The sequence below is a fragment of the Cherax quadricarinatus genome, chromosome 24, assembly GCF_038502225.1.
Source record: "Cherax quadricarinatus isolate ZL_2023a chromosome 24, ASM3850222v1, whole genome shotgun sequence".
NCBI lineage: Eukaryota > Metazoa > Arthropoda > Malacostraca > Decapoda > Parastacidae > Cherax > Cherax quadricarinatus.
In genome coordinates, this window is record NC_091315.1 from 23,373,483 (window position 1) to 23,386,963 (window position 13,481).

The 13,481-nt window shown below is 40.9% G+C and overlaps 1 protein-coding gene across 5 annotated transcripts in view; it reads left to right on the top strand.

Moving 5' to 3' along the window:
- Window positions 1-13,481, top strand: part of LOC128690747 (piwi-like protein Ago3) — a 122,025-nt gene that overhangs the window by 5,044 nt on the left and 103,500 nt on the right. The gene's annotated exons all lie outside the window — the stretch shown is intronic.

The window sequence follows — 13,481 nt, forward strand, 5'->3', positions numbered from 1 at the left end:
TTCATCATCATTCAACACTTTCACCTCACTCACACATAATCACTGTCTTTGCAGAGGTGCCCAGAATACAACAGTTTAGAAGTATATACATATAAAAATACACAATATATCCCTCCAAACTGCCAATATCCCAAGCCCCTCAATTAGAGTGCAGGCATTGTACTTCCCATTTCCAGGACTCAAGTCCAGTTATATATAATAATCGGTTTCCCTGAATCCCTTCACTAAATATTACCCTGCTCACACTCCAACAGCTCGTCAGGTCCCAAGTACCATTCGTCTCCATTCACTCCTATCTAACACGCTCATGCGTGCTTGCTGGAAGTCCAAACCCCTCGCCCACGACACCTCCTTTACCCCCTCCCTCCAACATTTTCGAGGATGACCCCTACCCCTCCTTCCTTCCCCTACAGATTTATACTCTCTCCATGTCATTCTACTTTGATCCATTCTCTCTAAATGACCAAACCACCTCAACAAACCCTCTTCAGCCCTCTGACTAATACTTTTAACTCCACACCTTCTAATTTCCACACTCCGAAATTTTTGCATAATATTTACACCACACATTGCCCTTATACAGGACATCTCCACTGCCTCCAACCACCTCCTCGCTGCAGCATTTACGACCCAAGCTTCACACCCATATAAGAGTGTTGGTACTACTATAATTTCATACATTCCTTTCTTTGCCTTCATAGATAACATTTTTTTGCCTCCACATATACCTCAATGCACCACTCATCTTTTTTCCTTCATCAATTCTATGATTAACCTCATCCTTCATAAATCCATCCCCTGACACGTCAACTCCCAAATATCTGAAAACATTCACTTCTTTCTTACTCCTCCTCCCCAATTTGATAACCAATTTTTCTTTATCTAAATCACTTGATACCCTCATCACCTTACTCTTTTCTGTGTTCACTTTCAACTTTCTACCTTTACACACACTCCCAAATTTTTCCACAAGCCTTGGCAATTTTTCTTTAGAATCTCCTATAAGCACAGTATCATCAGCAAAAAGTAACTGTGTCACTTCCCATTTTGTATTTAATTCCCCATAATTTAATCCCACCCCTCTCCCAAACACCCTAGCATTTACTTCTTTTACAACCCCATCTATAAATATATTAAACAACCATGGTGACATTACACATCCCTGTCTAAGACCTACTTTTACTGGGACGTAGTCTCCCTCTCTTCTACACACCCTAACCTGAGCCTCACTATCCTCATAAAAACTCTTTACAGCATTTAGAAACTTACCACCTATTCCATATACGTACTTGCAACATCTGCAAATTTAGTAATTTATACAGGAGAAGGGGTTACTAGCCCCTTGCTCCCGGCATTTTAGTCGCCTCTTACAACATGCATGGCTTACGGAGGAAGAATTCTGTTCCACTTCTCCTTGGAGATAAGAGGAAATAAACAAGAACAAGAACTAGAAAGAAAATAGCAGAAAACCCAGAGGGGTGTGCGTATATGCATTGGACCCTCGCTTTACGATATTAATCCGTTCCTGAGAGCTCGTCATATGCTGAAATTATCGTAAGGCGAATTAATTTTCCTCATAGGAAATAATGGAAATCAAATTAATCCATGCAAGACACCCCAAAGTATGAAAAAAAAAGTTTTTACTGCATGAAATATTAATTTTAATACACACAAACTGAAGAAATGTACAATTGCAACTCTACTAAGAATAGAATACATGACACTTACCTTTATTGAAGATCTGGTGGTGATTGATGGGATGGGAGGAGGGGAGAGTGTGGAATTTGTTATTGTTTAGAAGGGGTATCCCCTTTCATTAGGACTTGATGTATCAAGTCCTTTTCCAGGATTACTTCCCTTCTTCTTTTAATGCCACTAGGACCAGCTTGAGAGTCACTAGACCTCTGTCGCACAACATATCTGTCCATAGAGCTCTGTACCTCTTGTTCCTTTATGATTTGTCTAAAGTGGTTCACAGCATTGCCATTGTAATAGTCACCAGCCTGGCTTGCAATAGCTGTGTGAGGGTGATTTTCATCCATAAAGGTTTGCAGTTCAACCCACTTTGCACACATTTCCTTAATCTCTTTTGTCAATTCATACTAATTCTTACCCTTTTTACCACAGGGATGGCACTAGAAGCTTTCTTGGGGTCCATGGTGACTTATTTTGCAGTTACAAGTACTAAAAACACTGGGATAATGTGAAATGTACCAAATGTATGCGTAGATGCGACCGCACTGGCTTGCTTGTAAACACTGGCGCTGAGGCCACACGTGGGACACGTCCTGGACGAATCACGTAAGGCGAATTTTTTAGCATAAGGCGAATTTTTTAGCATAAGGCGAATTTTTTAGCATAAGGCGAATTTTTTAGCATAAGGCGAGGCAAAATTTTTACGTTAAAATGTATCGTATGGCGGATTTAACGTAACGTGATACCATCGTAAGGCGGGGGTCCACTGTATATGCCTGTACATGTATGTATAGTGTGACCTAATTGTAAGTAGAAGTAGCAAGACATACCTGAAATCTTGCATGTTTATGAGACAGAAAAAAGGACACCAGCATTCCTACCATCATGTAAAACAATTACAGGCTTTCATTTTACACTCACTTGGCAGGACGGTAGTACCTCCCTGGGCAGTTGCTGTCTTCCAACCTACTACTTAGGACACAGTAAACTTATTTTTTTTTTATTAACACTGGCCGATTCCCACCAAGGCAGGGTGGCCCGAAAAAGAAAAACTTTTACCATCATTCACTCCATCACTGTCTTGCCAGAAGGGTGCTTTACACTACAGTTTTTAAACTGCAACATAAACACCCCTCCTTCAGAGTGCAGGCACTGTACTTCCCATCTCCAGGACTCAAGTCCTTTATAAATGTTACTTTGCTCACACTCCAACAGCACGTCAAGTATTAAAAACCATTTGTCTCCATTCACTCCTATCAAACACGCTCACGCATGCCCGCTGGAAGTCCAAGCCCCTCGCACACAAAACCTCCTTTACCCCCTCCCTCCAACCTTTCCTAGGTCAACCCCTACTCTGCCTTCCTTCCACTACAGACTGATACACTCTTGAAGTCATTCTGTTTCGCTCCATTCTCTCTACATGTCTGAACCACCTCAGCAACCCTTCCTCAGCCCTCTGGTCAACAGTTTTGGCAATCCCGCACCTCCTCCTAACTTCCAAACTACGAATTCTCTGTATTATATTCACACCACACATTGCCCTCAGACATGACATCTCCACTGCCTCCAGGCTTCTCCTAGCTGCAACATTCATCACCCATGCTTCACACCCATACAGGAGCGTTGGTAAAACTGTACTCTCATACATTCCCCTCTTTGCTTTCAAGGACAAAGCTCTTTGTCTCCACAGACTCCTCAGTGCACCGCTCACCCTTTTCCCCTCATCAATTCTATGATTCACCTCATCTTTCATAGACCCATCCGCTGACACGTCCACTCCCAAATATCTGAATACATTCACCTCCTCCATACTCTCTCCCTCCAATCTGATATCCAATCTTTCATCACCTAATCTTTTTGTTATCCTCATAACCTTACTCTTTCCTGTTTTCACTTTCAATTTTCTTCTTTTGCATACCCTACCAAATTCATCCACCAACCTCTGCAACTTCTCTTCAGAATCACCCAAGAGTGCAGTGTCATCAGCAAAGAGCAACTGTGACAACTCCCACTTTATGTGTGATTCTTTATCTTTTAACTCCACACCTCTTGCCAAGACCCTCGCATTTACTTTTCTTACAACCCCATCTATAAATATATTGAACAACCATGGTGACATCACACATCATTGTCTAAGGCCTACTTTTACTGGGAAATAATCTCCCTCTTTCCTACATACTCTAACTTGAGCCTCACTATCCTCGTAAAAACTCTTCGCTGCTTTCAGTAACCTACCTCCTATACCATACATCTGCAACATCTGCCACATTGCCCCCCTATCCACCCTGTCATACGCCTTTTCCAAATCCATAAATGCCACAAAAACCTCTTTAGCCTTATCTAAATACTGTTCATTTATATGTTACACTGTAAACACCTGGTCCACACACCCCCTACCTTTCCTAAAGCCTCCTTGTTCATCTGCTATCCTGTTCTCCGTCTTACTCTTAATTCTTTCAATAATAACTGTTGAGTATACCAGGTATACTCAACAGACTTTTTTTTTTTTTTTTTATCACACTGGCCGATTCCCACCAAGGCAGGGTGGCCCGAAAAAGAAAAACTTTCACCATCATTCACTCCATCACTGTCTTGCCAGAAGGGTGCTTTATACTACAGTTTTTAAACTGCAACATTAACACCCCTCCTTCAGAGTGCAGGCACTGTACTTCCCATCTCCAGGACTCAAGTCCGGCCTGCCGGTTTCCCTGAACCCCTTCATAAATGTTACTTTGCTCACACTCCAACAGCACGTCAAGTATTAAAAACCATATGTCTCCATTCACTCCTATCAAACACGCTCACGCATGCCTGCTGGAAGTCCAAGCCCCTCGCACACAAAACCTCCTTTACCCCCTCCCTCCAACCTTTCCTAGGCCGACCCCTATCCCGCCTTCCTTCCACTACAGACTGATAAACTCTTGAAGTTATTCTGTTTCGCTCCATTCTCTCCACATGTCCGAACCACCTCAACAACCCTTCCTCAGCCCTCTGGACAACAGTTTTGGTAATCCCGCACCTCCTCCTAACTTCCAAACTACGAATTCTCTGCATTATATTCACACCACACATTGCTCTCAGACATGACATCTCCACTGCCTCCAGCCTTCTCCTCGCTGCAACATTCATCACCCGTGCTTCACACCCATATAAGACTTATTCCCTTATAATTTTTGCACTCTCTTTTGTCCCCTTTGCCTTTATACAAAGGAACTATGTATGCTCTCTGTCAATCCCTAGGTACCTTACCCTCTTCTATACATTTGTTAAATAATAGCACCAACCACTCCAAAACTATATCCCTACCTGCTTTTAACATTTCTATCTTTATCCCATCAATCCTAAGTGCCTTACCCCCTTTCATTTTACCTACTGCCTCACGAACTTCTCCCACACTCACAACTGGCTCTTCCTCACTCCTACAAGATGTTATTCCTCCTTGCCCTATACACGAAATCACAGCTTCCCTATCTTCTTCAACATTCAACAATTCCTCAAAATATTCCCTCCATCTTCCCAATACCTCTAACTCTCTATTTAATAACTCTCCTCTCCTATTTTTAACTGACAAATCCATTTGTTCTCTAGGCTTCCTTAAATTGTTAATCTCACTCCAAAACTTTTTCTTATTTTCAACAAAATTTGTTGATAACATCTCACCCACTCTCTCATTTGCTCTCTTTTTACATTGCTTCACCACTCTCTTAACCTCTCCTTTTCTCCATATACTCTTCCCTCCTTGCATCAGTAAACTTATTCCTCTATAATTTGTACAATCTCTTTTGTCCCCCTTCCCTTTATATAAAGGGACTATACACGCTCTTCGCCAATCCCTAGGTACCTTCCCCTCTTTCATACATTTATTTATTTCTTTGAACACACCGACCGTATCCCACCGAGGTGGGGTGGCCCAAAAAGAAAAACGAAAGTTTCTCCTTTTACATTTAGTAATATATACAGGAGAAGGGGTTACTAGCCCTTTGCTCCTGGCATTTTAGTCGCCTCTTACAACACACATGGCTCACGGAGGAAGAATTCTGTTCCACTTCCCCATGGAGATAAGAGGAAATAAACAAGAACAAGAACTAGAAAGAAAATAGAAGAAAACCCAGAGGGGGTATGTATATACATGTATATGCTTGTACATGTATGTGTAGTGTGACCTAAGTGTAAGACATACCTGAAATCTTGCATGTTTATGAGACAGAAAAAAGGACACCAGCAATCCTACCATCATGTAAAACAATTACAGGCTTTCGTTTTACACTCACTTGGCAGGACGGTAGTACCTCCCTGGGCAGTTGCTGTCTCCCAACCTACTACCTAGGACTCAGTAAACTTATTCCTCTATAATTTTTACAATCTCTTTTGTCCCCCTTCCCTTTATATAAAGGGACTATACACACTCTCTGCCAATCCCTAGGTACCTTTCCCTCTTTCATACATTTTTTTTTTTTCTTTTTTTTTTTTAACAAACTGGCCGTATCCCACCGAGGCAGGGTGGCCCAAAAAGAAAAACGAAAGTTTCTCTTCAAATTTAGTAATTTATGCGGGAGAAGGGGTTACTAGCCCCTTGCTCCCGGCATTTTAGTTGCCTCTTACAACACGCATGGCTTACGGAGGAAGAATTCTGTTCCACTTCCCGGTGGAGATAAGAGGAAATAAACAAGAACAAGAACTAGAAAGGAAATAGCAGAAAACCCAGAGGGGTGTGCGTATATATATGTTTGTACATGTATGTGTAGTGTGACCTAAGTGTAAGTAGATGTAGCAAGATGTACCGGAAATCTTGAATGTTTATGAGACAGAAAAAGGGACACCAGCAATCCTACCATCATGTAAAACAATTACAGGCTTTCATTTTACACTCACTTGGCAGCACGGTAGTACCTCCCTGGGCGGTTGCTGTCTCCCAACCTACTACCTAGGACTCGGTAAACTTATTCCTCTATAATTTTTACAATCTCTCTTGTCCCCCTTCCCTTTATATAAAGGGACTATACATGCTCTCTGCCAATCCCTAAGTACCTTCCCCTCTTTCATACATTTATTAAACAAAAATACCAACCACTCCAACACTATATCCCACCCCCCCTGCTTTTAACATTTCTGTCATGATCCCGCCAGTTCCAGCTACTATAACCCCTTTCATTCTATGTAATGCCTCACGCACCTCCCCCACACTCACATCCTGCTCTTCTTTAATCCTAAAAGATGGTATACCTCCCTGGCCAGTGCATGAAATTACCGCTTAACTTTCTTCGTCGACATTTAAAAGTTCCTCAAAATATTCTCGCCATCTACCCAATACCTCCATCTCCCCATCTACTAACTCCCCCACTCTGTTTTTAACTGACAAATGCATTCATTCCCTAGGCTTTCTTAACTTGTTTAACTCACTCTAAATTGTTTTCTTATTTTCATTAAAATTTCTTGACAGTGCCTCTCCCACTCTATCATCCGCTCTCCTTTTGCACTCTCTCACCACTCTCTTCACTTTTCTTTTACTCTCCATATACTCTACTCTTTTTATAACACTTCTGCTTTGTAAATACCTCTCATTAGCTACCTTTTTCTCTTTTATCACACCCTTTGCTTCATCATTCCACCAATCACTCCTCTTTCCTCCTGCACCCACCCTCCTATAACCATAAACTTCTGCCCCACATTCTAATACTAAACTATTCCAACCCTCTTCAACCCCCCACTACTCATCTTTGCACTAGCCAACCTTTCTGCCAATAGTCGCTTATATCTCACCCGAACTTCCTCCTCCCTTAGTTTATACACTTTCACCTCCCTCTTACTTGTTGTTGCCACCTTCCTCTTTTCCCATCTACCTCTTACTCTAACTGTAGCCACAACTAAATAATGATCCGATATATCGGTTGCCCCTCTATAAACATGTACATCCTGGAGCCTACCAATCAACCTTTTATCCACCAATTCATAATCTAACAAACTACTTTCATTACGTGCTACATCATACCTTGTATATTTATTTATCCTCTTTTTCATAAAATATGTATTACTTATTACCAAATCTCTTTCTACACATAGCTCAATTAAAGACTCCCCATTTTCATTTACCCCTGGCACCCCATATTTACCTACTACTCCCTCCACAACATTTTTACCCACTTTAGCATTAAAATCCCTAACCACAAGTACTCACACTTGGTTCAGAACTCCCCACACATTCAACGTTTTCCAAAATCAGTCTCTCTCTCTGCTTCTCCTTCATGAACTTCTTAATTACTTTTCTAAGGTCAAAAATTTGATTTTGAAAAATTATTAGGGAGTTATTTTTCATGTGAAAATCTAATATTTCCTAATTGTGAAGAGATGAAAGTACAATAGAGTATCTATATTGACCTATGTACTATGTTTTAACTGGGGTGAATAGTATTCTGAACCCAAGATTCCTGCATTGAAATGGTAATTTTTACCTAAATTACCACTACAGTAATTTAGGTAAAAATGTCACAGTATGATAACCCCTATATTTAACAGACTCTGGAAATCCAGAGCAAAATCTGCTGGGTCGCTTAATTCAGAATTGTCGTTTTATTATTTTATTACTATACTCTTTTATTACTCATACTCTTTTCCCCCCTCTATGGATTATAGTTGTTAAATTTCTTTAGTGAAGCAGTCTACTATTTTATAATTTTTATCCTAGCTTTAACCTTGTTCAGTGCTGTATGTTTGTAATATTCACTGCAAAAAAGTTATGCTTTCTAAAAAAAAAATTATATTAAATCAATCTTTCTTCTTTCAACAAACCATCTGTATCCCACTGAGGCAGGGTGGCCCAAAAAGAAAAAACAAAAGTTTCTCTTCATAACTTCAGTAATGTATACAGGAGAAGGGTTACTAACCCCTTGCTCCCTACATTATTATTTTTTTTTTAACAAGACTATTTCCCACTTAGGAGAGGTGCTCAGACACGACAGCTTAGATGTCCCTCCAAACTGCAAATATCCCAAGCCCCTCCTTTAAAGTGCAGACATTGTTCTTTACATTTCCAGGACTCAAGTCTGGCTAACCAGTTTCTCTGAATCCCTTCACAAAATATTACCCTGCTCACACACTAACAGCTCGTCGGGTCCCAAAAGCCATTCATCTTCATTCACTCCTATCTAACACGCTCATGCATGCTTGCTGGAAGTGCAAGCCCCTCACCCACAAAACCTTCTTTACGCTCTCCAAGTCATTCTGATTTGTTCCATTCTCTCTAAATAACCAAACTATCTCAACAACCCCTCTTCATCCCTCTGACTTTTAGTAACTCCACAGCTCCTCCTAATTTCCACACTATGAATTCTCTGCATAATATTTACACCACACATTGCCCTTAAACACGACATCTCCACTGCCTCCAGCTGCCTCCTCGCTGCAGCATTTGCAGTCCATCCTTCACAACCATATAAGAGTGTTGGTACCACTATATTCTTGTACATTCCTTTCTTTGCCTCCATGGATAATGTTCTTAGTCTCCACAGATACCTCAACACACCACTCACCTTTTTTCCTCAATTAGTTCTGTGGTTAACCTCATCCTTCATAAACCCATCCACTGACAAGTCAACTCCCAAATATCTGAAAATATTCACTTCTTCCATACTCCCTCCCTTCAATGTGATTTCCAATTTTTCTTTGTCTAAATTGTTTGATACCCTCATCACCTTACTCTTATCTGTGTTCACTTTCAGCTTTCTACCTTTACACAGATATAAATCTTTTGCAAATAAAGATGGACAGTAGGTTGGTAGACAGCAACCACCCAGGGAGGTACTACTGTCCTGCCAAGTGAGTGTAAAATGAAAGCCTGTAATTGTTTTACGTGATGGTAGGATTGCTGGTGTCTTTTGTCTGTCTCATAAATAAGCAAGATTACAGGTATGTCTTGTTACTTCTACTTACACTTGGGTCACACTACACATACATGAACACGTTTATTTGTACACACTCGTCTGAGTTTTCTTTGATTTTATCTTAATAGTTCTTGGTCTTATTACTTTTCCTTTTGTATCCATGGGGAAGTGGAATAAGAATCTTTCCTCCGTAAGCCATGCGTGTTGTAAAAGTCAACTAAAATACCGGGAACAATGGGCTAGTAACCCCTTTTCCTGTAAAGATTACTAAAAAGAATAAGAAGAAAATTGTCAAAGTGGGAAGTCTGAATGTGCGTGGATGTTGTGCAAATGATAAGAAAGAGATGATTGTGGATGTTATAAATGAGAAGAAGCTGGATGTCCTGGCTTTAAGTGAAACAAAGCTGAAGGAGGTGGGAGAGTTTCAATGGAGAGGAATAAATGGGATTAGGTCAGGGGTTTCAAATAGAGTTAGAGCTAAAGAAGGAGTAGCAATAATGTTGAAGGATAAGCTATGGCAGGAAAAGAGGGACTATAAATGTATTAATTCAAGGATTATGTGAAGTAAAATAAAGATTGGATGTGAAAAATGGGTTATAGTAAGCGTGTATGCACCTGGAGAAGGGAGAAGTGTAGAGGAGAGAGAGAGATTTTGGGAAATGTTGAGTGAATGCATGGGGAGTTTTGAATCAAGTAGGAGAGTAATGGTGGTTGGGGATTTCAATGCTAAAATGGGTAAAAATGTTATGGAGGGAGCAGTAGGTAAATTTGGGGTGCCAGGGCTAAATGTAAATGGGGAGCCTTTAATTGAGCTATGTGTAGAAAGAGATTTGGTAATAAGTAATACATATTTTATGAAAAAGAGGATAAATAAATATACAAGGTATGATGTAGCACGTAATGAAAGTAGTTTGTTAGATTATGTATTGGTGGATAAAAGGTTGATTGGTAGGCTCCAGGATGTACATGTTTATAGAGGGGCAACCGATATATCGGATCATTATTTAGTTGTGGCTACAGTTAGAGTAAGAGGTAGATGGGAAAAGAGGAAGGTGGCAACAACAAGTAAGAGGGAGGTGAAAGTGTATAAACTAAGGGAGGAGGAAGTTCGGGTGAGATATAAGCGACTATTGGCAGAAAGGTTGGCTAGTGCAAAGATGAGTAGTGGGGGCGTTGAAGAGGGTTGGAATAGTTTTAAAAAGGCAGTATTAGAATGTGGGGCAGAAGTTTGTGGTTATAGGTGGGGGCAGGAGGAAAGAGGAGTGATTGGTGGAATGATGAAGTAAAGGGTGTGATAAAAGAGAAAAAGGTAGCTTATGAGAGGTTTTTACAAAGCAGAAGTGTTATAAGAAGAGCAGAGTATATGGAGAGTAAAAAAAAGGTGAAGAGAGTGGTGAGAGAGTGCAAAAGGAGAGCAGATGATAGAGTGGGAGAGGCACTGTCAAGAAATTTTAATGAAAATAAGAAAAAATTTTGGAGTTAAACAAGTTAAGAAAGTCTAGGGAAAGTATGGATTTGTCAGTTAAAAACAGAGTAGGGGAGTTAGTAGTGGGGAGAGGGAGGTATTAGGTAGATGGCAAGAATATTTTGAGGAACTTATAAATGTTGAGGAAGAAAGGGAGGCGGTAATTTCATGCACTGGTCAGGGAGGTATACCATATTTTAGGAGTGAAGAAGAGCAGAATGTAAGTGTGGGGGAGGTACGTGAGGCATTACATAGAATGAAAGGGGGTAAAGCAGCTGGAACTGATGGGATCATGACAGAAATGTTAAAAGTGGGGGGGGGGGGGGATATAGTGTTGGAGTGGTTGGTACTTTTGTTTAATAAATGTATGAAAGAGGGGAAGGTACCTAGGGATTGGCGGAGAGCATGTATAGTCCCTTTATATAGAGGGAAAGGGGACAAAAGAGACTGTAAAAATTATAGAAGAATAAGTTTACTGAGTATACCAGGAAAAGTGTACGGTAGGGTTATAATTGAAAGAATTAGAGGTAAGACAGAATGTAGGATTGCGGATGAGCAAGGAGGTTTCAGAGTGGGTAGGGGATGTGTAGATCAAGTGTTTACATTGAAGCATATATGTGAACAGTATTTAGATAAAGGTAGGGAAGTTTTTATTGCATTTATGGATTTAGAAAAGGCATATGATAGAGTGGATAGAGGGGCAATGTGGCAGATGTTGCAAGGTATGGAATAGGTGGTAAGTTACTAAATGCTGTAAAGAGTTTTTATGAGGATAGTGAGGCTCAGGTTAGGGTGTGTAGAAGAGAGGGAGACTACTTCCCGGTAAAAGTAGGTCTTAGACAGGGATGTGTAATGTCACCATGGTTGTTTAATATATTTATAGATGGGGTTGTAAAAGAAGTAAATGCTAGGGTGTTCGGGAGAGGGGTGGGATTAAATTATGGGGAATCAAATTGCAAATGGGAATTGACACAGTTACTTTTTGCTGATCATACTGTGCTTATGGGAGATTCTAAAGAAAAATTGCAAAGGTTAGTGGATGAGTTTGGGAATGTGTGTAAAGGTAGAAAGTTGAAAGTGAACACAGAAAAGAGTAAGGTGATTATTATTTTTTTTTTTTATTATCACACCGGCCGATTCCCACCAAGGCAGGGTGGCCCGAAAAAGAAAAACTTTCACCATCATTCACTCCATCACTGTCTTGCCAGAAGGGTGCTTTACACTACAGTTTTTAAACTGCAACATTAACACCCCTCCTTCAGAGTGCAGGCACTGTACTTCCCATCTCCAGGACTCAAGTCCGGCCTGCCGGTTTCCCTGAATCCCTTCATAAATGTTACTTTGCTCACACTCCAACAGCACGTCAAGTATTAAAAACCATTTGTCTCCATTCACTCCTATCAAACACGCTCACGCATGCCTGCTGGAAGTCCAAGCCCCTCGCACACAAAACCTCCTTTACCCCCTCCCTCCAACCCTTCCTAGGCCGACCCCTACCCCGCCTTCCTTCCACTACAGACTGATACACTCTTGAAGTCATTCTGTTTCGCTCCATTCTCTCTACATGTCCGAACCACCTCAACAACCCTTCCTCAGCCCTCTGGACAACAGTTTTGGTAATCCCGCACCTCCTCCTAACTTCCAAACTACGAATTCTCTGCATTATATTCACACCACACATTGCCCTCAGACATGACATCTCCACTGCCTCCAGCCTTCTCCTCGCTGCAACATTCATCACCCACGCTTCACACCCATATAAGAGCGTTGGTAAAACTATACTCTCATACATTCCCCTCTTTGCCTCCAAGGACAAAGTTCTTTGTCTCCACAGACTCCTAAGTGCACCACTCACTCTTTTTCCCTCATCAATTCTATGATTCACCTCATCTTTCATAGACCCATCCGCTGACACGTCCACTCCCAAATATCTGAATACGTTCACCTCCTCCATACTCTCTCCCTCCAATCTGATATTCAATCTTTCATCACCTAATCTTTTTGTTATCCTCATAACCTTACTCTTTCCTGTATTCACCTTTAATTTTCTTCTTTTGCACACCCTACCAAATTCATCCACCAATCTCTGCAACTTCTCTTCAGAATGGTGATGAGGGTATCAAATGATTTAGATAAAGAAAAATTGGATATCAAATTGGGGAGGAGTATGGAAGAAGTGAATGTTTTCAGATACTTGGGAGTTGACGTGTCGGCGGATGGATTTATGAAGGATGAGGTTAATCATAGAATTGATGAAGGTAAAAAGGTGAGTGGTGCGTTGAGGTATGTATGGAGTCAAAAAATGTTATCTATGGAGGCAAAGAAGGGAATGTATGAAAGTATAGTAGTACCAACACTCTTATATGGATGTGAAGCTTGGGTGGTAAATGCAGCAGCGAGGAGATGGTTGGAGGCAGTGGAGATGTCCTGTCTAAGGGCAATGT